This window comes from Chiloscyllium plagiosum, unplaced genomic scaffold (assembly GCF_037043375.1).
Source record: "Chiloscyllium plagiosum isolate Xiang-an unplaced genomic scaffold, Cpla_swu_hap1 HiC_scaffold_21, whole genome shotgun sequence".
Lineage (NCBI taxonomy): Eukaryota > Metazoa > Chordata > Chondrichthyes > Orectolobiformes > Hemiscylliidae > Chiloscyllium > Chiloscyllium plagiosum.
In genome coordinates this window covers 93,231,232-93,239,983 of record NW_028270159.1, presented here as the reverse complement: position 1 = coordinate 93,239,983, position 8,752 = coordinate 93,231,232, and positions in this window count along the sequence as shown.

Genomic DNA, 8,752 nt, shown 5'->3' with positions numbered 1-8,752 from the left:
AGGGGAGGAACGTCAGAGGGGAGGGCGAGAGAGGGGAGAGCATGAGAGTGGAGGGCGAGGGGGAGGGGGAGTGCGAGAGAGAGGGGAGAGCGAAGGAGAGGGAATGACGAGAGAGAAGGGAAGGCGAGAGAGGGGGGTGGTGAGAGAGGGCGTGGTGAGAGAGGGGGCAGAGCGAGAGAGAGGGGAGGGCGAGCGAACGGGGAGAGAGGGGAGAGAGAGAGGGGAGGGTGAGAGGGCAGGGTGAGAGAGACGGGAGGGTGAGAGACGGGAGGGTGAGAGACGGGAGGGAGAGAGAGGGGAATGCGAGAGAGTAGTGGGTGAGAAATAGGTGGGCGAGAGCGGATGCCGAGAGAGAGGGGAGAGCGAAGGAGAGGGAATGACGAGAGAGAAGGGTAGGCAAGAGAGGGGGATGGCGAGAGAGAGGGGAGGGAGAGAGAGAGGGCACGGTGAGAGAGGGGGCAGGGCGAGAGAGAGGGGAGGGAGAGAGAACGGGGAGAGAGGGGAGAGAGGGGGAGGGTGAGAGGGCAGGGTGAGAGAGAGGGGAGGGCGAGAGAGGAGAGGGAGAGAGTGGCGCGGACGAGAGAGTGGGATGTGCGAGAGAGAGAGGAGGGCGAGGGAGAGGGGAAGATGAGAGAGGAGAAGGCGAGAGAGGGGAGGGAGGGAGATCAGAGGGCGAGAGAGGGGAGGGCGAGAGAGTGGGTTCACGGAGAGAGCGGAGGGTGAGAGAGCCAAGGGCGAGAGATGGGAGGGCGAGAGTTGGGATGGAGAGAGAGGAGGCCGAGAGAGGGGAGGGCGAGAGAGAGGGGTGGAAGAGTGAGCGTGGAGATCCCGAGAGAGGGGATAGCAAATGAGAGGGAAGGGCGAGAGAGGGGGAGGAAGAGAGACGGAAGGGCGATGGGGGGCGAGAGAGTGGTCGGAGAAACAGGGGAGGGCGTCAGAGAGGGGAGGGCGAGAGAGAGGGGAGGGCGAGAGAGAGGGGGTGCGAGAATGGGGAGGGCGAGAGAGAGGGGAGGGCACGAGAGGGGAGGCTGACAGAGAGGAGGGCGAGAGAGAGGGGAGGGAGAGTTAGTGAGGATGGAGAGTGAGAGGGGAGGGCGAGAGAGATGGGAGGGCGAGAGAGCGGATGGCGACAAAGAGGGGAGGGTGAGAGAGGGGAGGGCGAGAGAGCGGAGGGCGAGATTGTGGAGGTTGAGAGATAGGTATGCGAGAGAAGCGAGGGCGTGTGACAGGAGGGCGAGAGACGGGTGGGCGAAAGTGGGGAGGGCGAGAGAGGGGAAGGCGAGAGGCAGTGGTGGGTGAGGGAGTGCGGCTGGGGAGAGGGGAAAGAGAGGGCAGTGTGGGAGAGTGGCGAGAGAGAGGTGAGGGCGAGATAGGGGAGGGCGAGGGAGAGGGGAGAGAATTAGAGGGGAGGGACAGTGAGAGGGGAGGGCGAGAGAGTGAACGGCGAGAGAGAGGTGAGATAGAGAGAGGCGAGGTCAACAGGGGGAGGGCGAGAGACAGTGGTTGGCGAGGGAGTGGGGAGGGGGAGAGGGGATAGAGAGGGCAGTGTGATAGAGTGGCGAGAGAGAGGTGAGGGCGAGAGATGGGGAGGGCGAGACAGAGGGAAGGGAGATAAAATGTTGGACGACGGAGAGGAGGGCGAGATAGACGAGAGGAAGAGTTAGAAGGGAGGGATAGTGAGTGGGGAGGGCAAGAGAAGGTCGAGCGAGTGAAGAGATGTTGAGAGAAAGGGAATAGCGAGTGAGAGGGGTAGCCGAGAGAGGGCAGAGCTAGAGAGTGGGGGGCGAAAGTGGGGAGTGCGAGAGAGAGAAGGGAGGGCGAGAGAGCAGAATGAGAGTGAGGGGAGGGCGAGAAAGGGACGGTGCGAGAGAGGCAAGGGCGCGAGATGAGAGGGCGAGAGTGCGGAGGGCGAGAGAGAAGGAATGGGTAGAAAGTGGGAGGGAGAGAGAGTATAGGGCGAGAGGGGAAAGAGCGAGAGTGAGGGGAGGGCGAGAGAGATGGGTGGGCGAGAGAGGGGATGACGAGAGAGAGGGGAGGGTGAGAGAGGTGAGGTCAAGAGACGGGAGGACGAGAGAGGGGAGAGCATGAGACAGGAGGGCGAGATAAGGGAGAACGAGAGAGGGAAGGGTGAGAGGCGGGAGAGCGAGAGAAGGGAGAGCGAGAGAAGGGATAGCAAGAGACAGGAGGGCGAGAGAGGGGAGGGCGAGAAAGGGGAGGGTGAGGGAGGGGATGACGAGAGAGAGTTGAAGGAGAGAGGGTGGGCGAGGGAGAGGGGAGGGCAAGAGAGGGGAGGGAGAGAGTGAGGGATGGGCGAGGGAGTGGGGAGGGGGAGAGGGCAGATAGAGAGGGGAGTGTCAGAGAGCGGTGAGAGAGAGGGGTGGGCGAGGGGGGAGGCGGGAAAGAGAGAGGAAGTAGAGTTAGAGGGGAGTGACAGTGAGAGAGGAGGGTGACAGAGAGGTGATCGAGACAACAGAGGTCAAAATAGCGGGGAGGGCGAGGGAGACGTGAGGGTGAGAGACGGGAGAGCTAGAGAGTGGGCGAGCGAAAGAGGGGAGGGCAAGAGAGAGGGGAGGGAGAGAGAGAGAGGAGAGTGCAATATTGGGGAAGGGACGACGTATTAGAGAGAGAGAGGGGAGGGTGAGAGAGAGTGGACGGTGAGAGAATGGGTCGTGCGAGAGAAGGTATGGGGAGAGAGAGGTAGGGAGAGATAGATTGTAGGGCGAGAGAGGGAAGAACGAGAGAGGGGAGGGCGAGAGAGACAGGAGGGCGAGAGAGGGGAGGGCGAGAGAGGAGAGGGCGAGAGAGGTTAGGGCGAGAGAGAAGTGTGGGCAAGGTTGAGGGGAAGGGGAGGGGGAGAGCGAGAGAGTGGAGTGCGAGAGCCCAGCGAGAGAGAGAGAGGGGAAAGGAAGAGATGGTGAGGGCGAGAGAGAGGGAAGGGAGAGAGGGGATTGCGAGAGAGGGGAGAGGGAGGGAAGGAAGGTCGAGAGAGAGGGGATAGAGATGGAGATGCAAGGGTGAGAGAGGGGAGAGGGCGAGATAGTGGAGTGGGGCAGAGGGGAGAGAGAGAGTTTCGAGTGCGAGAGAGGGGAGAGGGAGAGAATGGGTGAGCGAGGGGAGGGAGAGAGAGAGGAGGGTGAGAGAGGTGAAGGTGATAGAGAGGTGAGGGAGAGAGAGAGGGGACGGCGAGAGACGGGAGGAAGCGAGGGAAAAGAGAGAGAGAACTGTGCAAGACAGAGAAGAGGGGAGAAGGGAGAGAGAGAGGGGAGTGCGGGTGACTGGCGAGAGAGAGGGGAGGGGAGAGAAGGGGAGGGAGAGAGAAAGTATGTCGAGAAAGGGGAGGGTGAGAGAGGGAAGTGCGATAGATGGGAGGGAGAGAGAGTGGTGGGGGAAAGAGGGGACGGCGAGAGAGACGGGATGGCGAGACACGGGAGGGTGAGAGAAGGGAGAGCGAGAACGAGGGGAGGGCGAAAGGGGGATGACGTGTGAGGAGAAGGTGAGAGAGGTGATTGCAAGATTGGGGAAGTCGAGAGAGAGGTGAGGTAGCGAGGGCGGTGGCGAGCGATGGGATGGAGAGAGAGGGTTGGGTGAAAAAGGGAACGGCGTAGGAGATGGGACAGATAGAGGGGAGGAAGAGAGAATGAGGGGAAGAGGCAGGAGGGCGAGATACGGGAGGGCAAGAGAGAGGGGAGTGGGAGAGAGAGGAAAGCAAGAGAGCGGAGACGGTGAGAGTGGGGACGGCGGGAGGGAGGTGAGGTCGTCAGAGAGGGGAGGGCGAGAGAGGGGATGTCGAAAGACGGGAGGACGAGAGGGGGAGAGGGAGAGAGAGCGGTGTGCGATTGAGATGGGAGGTCAAGGGAGAGGAGGGCGAGAGAGGGGAGGTCGACAGACGGGAGCATGAGAGAGGGGAATACGAGAGATGGGAGGTCGAGAGACGGGAGGGCGAGAGAGCGGAGAGGAAGAGAAGTGAGAGCGAGAGACGGGAGCGCGAGAGACAGGAGCACGAGAGACAGTAGGGCGAGCGTGGGTAGTACGATAGACTGGAAGGCAAGGGAGGGAAGGGCGAGCGACCGTAGAGATGGGGGGAGGGCGAGAGAGGGCGGTGAGAGAGTGGAGGGCGAGAGAGTGGCGAAGATGACAGAGCACGGAGGGCGAGTGAGAGGAGAGGGAGAGAGAGTGGGGAGGGGGCGATGGGTGAGAGAGGGGAGTGCGAGACAGTGGCGAGAGAGAGTGTGGAGGACGAGAGAGAGGGGAGGGTGAGAGAGGGGTGGTGCGAGAGTGGGGATGGGCGAGAGAGGGGAAGGCTAGAGAGGGGCAGGTGAGAGACTGAAGGGCGAGAGAGTGGAGAGCGAAAGAGAAGGAATGGGGAGAGATGGGGAGGGAGAGAGAGAGTGTAGGGCGAGAGAGGGAAGAACGAGAGAGGGGAGGGCGAGAGATATGGGAGGGTGAGACAGGGGATGGCGAGATAGAAGTTGAGGGTGAGAGAGTGGAGGGCGAGAGACGGGAGGGCGAGAGAGTGGAGGGCATGAGGCGGGAGGGCGAGAGACTGGAGAGCGAGCGAATGGAGGGCGAGAGATGAGAGGAAGAGAGAAGGGAGGGCGAGAGAGGGGAGGGTGTTAGAGAGCAGGGTGAGAGGGAAGGGCAAGAGACTGGAGAGCGAGCGAATAGAGGGCGAAAGAGTGGTGTGGGTGAGAGTGTTGGTTGGGGAAGAGGGGAGAGAGAGAGAGGGTAGTGCGAGAGAGGGGCGAGAGAGAGGGGAGGGAGAGAGAAAGTTGGGCGAGAGAAGGGAGGGCGAGAGAGATGGGAGTGCATGAGTGGGGAAGGTAAGAGAGAGGGGAGGTGAGAGGGGGGACGAATGATGGGATGGTAGAGAGAGGTTTGAGCGAATGCGGGGCCAGCGAAGCAGAGAGAACAGACAGAGTGGTGGAATAGAGAATGTGGGCGAGAGACGGGAGGGCGTGAGATGAGAGGGTGAGAGAGAGGGGAATGGGAGAGAGAGGGGACGGACAGAGAGACGGGAGGGCGAGAGAGGGGTTGGCGAGGGAGAGTGCACGGCGAGAGAGGGGAGGGCGAGAGGAGGGAGGGTGAGAGGGTGTGGGTGAGAGCAGCAAGACAGAGCGAGGAGGGGGAGAGAGAGGGGATTGCGAGAGAGCGGCGAGAGAGTGGGGAGGGTGAGAGAGAGGGGAGTGCGAGTGAGATGGGAGGACGAGAGAGGGGAGGTCGGGAGATGGGAGCACGAGAGACGGGAGGGCGAGAGACGGGAGAGCGAGAGACAGGTCCGCGAGAGATGGTAGGGCGAGAGTGGGTAGGACTAGAGACAGGAAGGCAAGAGAGGGGAGGTCGAGCGAGTGGAGGGAGAGAGGGAATAGCGAGAGAGATGAGGGCGAGAGAGGCGAGGGCAAGAGAGAGTTGACGACGAGAGAGAGCATAGGGCGAGAGAGGAGCGGGCGAGTGAGTGGTGTGCGAAGGATGGGAGGGCGAAAGAGAGGAGGGCGTGAGAGAGGTGAGGGTGAGAGAGTGAGGAGGATGAGAGAGAGGGGATGGCGAGAGAGGGGAGGGTGAGAGAGAGGGATGGGTAAGAGAGGGGAGGGCGAGAGAGAGGGGAGGGCGAAAGAGATGGGAGTGCGAGAGAGATGCGAGGGCGAAAAAGGGGAGGACAAGAGAGAGGGGAGAAACAGAGAGGTGGGTGCAAGAGCGAGCGCCGGGAGACGGGAGGGCAATAGAGGGGAGAGCAAGAGAGAGGGAGGGCGAGAGAAAGTGAAGGGCGAGAGAGAGGGGAGAGCAAGAGAGAGGGCCGGGTGAGAGAGCGACAGGGCGAACGAGGGGGAGGGCGAGAGAGAAGCAAGAGAGAGTGCAGACGGAGAGAGAGGGAGTCCTAGAGATTGGCTAGAGAGAGAGAGAGGGGAGTGAGAGAGAGAGAGAGGGGAGAATGACAGAGGTGTGGGAGAGAGAGAGGGGATGGAGAGAGGGGGGAGGGCGAGAAAGAGGAGATCGAGAAAGAGGGCAGGGGGAGGGCGAAAGAGAGAGAGAGAGTAATGGACGAAAGAGGGGAGCATGAGAGAGAAAGGAGATTGAGCGAGAGGGGATAGCGAGAGATAGGAGGGCGAGAGCGCGGAGGGTGAGAGAGATGGAAGGGCGAGAGATGGGAGAACGAGAGAGGGGAGGAGGAGAGAGGAGTAGGGCGAGAGAGAATGTAGGGCGAGAGAGGGGAGAGCTAGAGAGAGGGGAGTGCGAGTGAGATGGGAGGGCGAGAAAGGGGAGGTCGGGAGACGGGCGAGCGAGAGACAGGAGTGCGAGAGACGGAATGGCAAAAGAGGGGAGGGCGAGCGAGCGGAGGGAGAGAGGGGGGCGAGAGATGGGAGGGCAAGAGGGAGGTGACGACGAGAGGCCACGGAGGGCGAGAGGGAGGAGACCGAGAGAGTGGTGTGCAAGGGAGCGGAGGGCGAAAGAGAGGAGGGTGTGAGAGAGGAGAGGGCGAGAGAGTGGAGAGGATGAGAGAGATGGGAGGGCGAGAGAGATGGGAGTGTGAGAGAGGGAAGGGCGAGAGAGATGGGAGGGCGAGAGATGGGAGGGCGAAAAGGGGAGGACAAGAGGGAGTGGAGAGACAGAGAGGAGAGTGCGAGAGCGAAGGCCGGGAGACGGGAGGTCAAGAGAGGAGAGGGCAAGAGAGAGGGAGGGCAAGAGATAGCGAAGGGCGAAAGAGAGGGAAGGCGAGAAGGCGGAGAGCAAGAGAGAGGGGAGTGTGAGAGAGGGATAGGGTGAGCGAGGGGGAGGGGGAGAGAGCAGCAAGAGAGAGCACGGAGGGAGAGAGAGAGGTGAGGATGAGAGAGGTGAGGGAGAGATAGGGGAGTGAGAGAGAGGGGGAGGGCGAGAGAGGGGAGGGCGAGAGAGAGGGGAGGGTGAGAGATATGGGAGGGTGAGACAGGGGATGGCGAGATAGAAGTTGAGGGTGAGAGAGTGGAGGGCGAGAGACGGGAGGGCGAGAGAGTGGAGGGCATGAGGCGGGAGGGCGAGAGACTGGAGAGCGAGCGAATGGAGGGCGAGAGATGAGAGGAAGAGAGAAGGGAGGGCGAGAGAGGGGAGGGTGTTAGAGAGCAGGGTGAGAGGGAAGGGCAAGAGACTGGAGAGCGAGCGAATAGAGGGCGAAAGAGTGGTGTGGGTGAGAGTGTTGGTTGGGGAAGAGGGGAGAGAGAGAGAGGGTAGTGCGAGAGAGGGGCGAGAGAGAGGGGAGGGAGAGAGAAAGTTGGGCGAGAGAAGGGAGGGCGAGAGAGATGGGAGTGCATGAGTGGGGAAGGTAAGAGAGAGGGGAGGTGAGAGGGGGGACGAATGATGGGATGGTAGAGAGAGGTTTGAGCGAATGCGGGGCCAGCGAAGCAGAGAGAACAGACAGAGTGGTGGAATAGAGAATGTGGGCGAGAGACGGGAGGGCGTGAGATGAGAGGGTGAGAGAGAGGGGAATGGGAGAGAGAGGGGACGGACAGAGAGACGGGAGGGCGAGAGAGGGGTTGGCGAGGGAGAGTGCACGGCGAGAGAGGGGAGGGCGAGAGGAGGGAGGGTGAGAGGGTGTGGGTGAGAGCAGCAAGACAGAGCGAGGAGGGGGAGAGAGAGGGGATTGCGAGAGAGCGGCGAGAGAGTGGGGAGGGTGAGAGAGAGGGGAGTGCGAGTGAGATGGGAGGACGAGAGAGGGGAGGTCGGGAGATGGGAGCACGAGAGACGGGAGGGCGAGAGACGGGAGAGCGAGAGACAGGTCCGCGAGAGATGGTAGGGCGAGAGTGGGTAGGACTAGAGACAGGAAGGCAAGAGAGGGGAGGTCGAGCGAGTGGAGGGAGAGAGGGAATAGCGAGAGAGATGAGGGCGAGAGAGGCGAGGGCAAGAGAGAGTTGACGACGAGAGAGAGCATAGGGCGAGAGAGGAGCGGGCGAGTGAGTGGTGTGCGAAGGATGGGAGGGCGAAAGAGAGGAGGGCGTGAGAGAGGTGAGGGTGAGAGAGTGAGGAGGATGAGAGAGAGGGGATGGCGAGAGAGGGGAGGGTGAGAGAGAGGGATGGGTAAGAGAGGGGAGGGCGAGAGAGAGGGGAGGGCGAAAGAGATGGGAGTGCGAGAGAGATGCGAGGGCGAAAAAGGGGAGGACAAGAGAGAGGGGAGAAACAGAGAGGTGGGTGCAAGAGCGAGCGCCGGGAGACGGGAGGGCAATAGAGGGGAGAGCAAGAGAGAGGGAGGGCGAGAGAAAGTGAAGGGCGAGAGAGAGGGGAGAGCAAGAGAGAGGGCCGGGTGAGAGAGCGACAGGGCGAACGAGGGGGAGGGCGAGAGAGAAGCAAGAGAGAGTGCAGACGGAGAGAGAGGGAGTCCTAGAGATTGGCTAGAGAGAGAGAGAGGGGAGTGAGAGAGAGAGAGAGGGGAGAATGACAGAGGTGTGGGAGAGAGAGAGGGGATGGAGAGAGGGGGGAGGGCGAGAAAGAGGAGATCGAGAAAGAGGGCAGGGCGAGGGCGAAAGAGAGAGAGAGAGTAATGGACGAAAGAGGGGAGCATGAGAGAGAAAGGAGATTGAGCGAGAGGGGATAGCGAGAGATAGGAGGGCGAGAGCGCGGAGGGTGAGAGAGATGGAAGGGCGAGAGATGGGAGAACGAGAGAGGGGAGGAGGAGAGAGGAGTAGGGCGAGAGAGAATGTAGGGCGAGAGAGGGGAGAGCTAGAGAGAGGGGAGTGCGAGTGAGATGGGAGGGCGAGAAAGGGGAGGTCGGGAGACGGGCGAGCGAGAG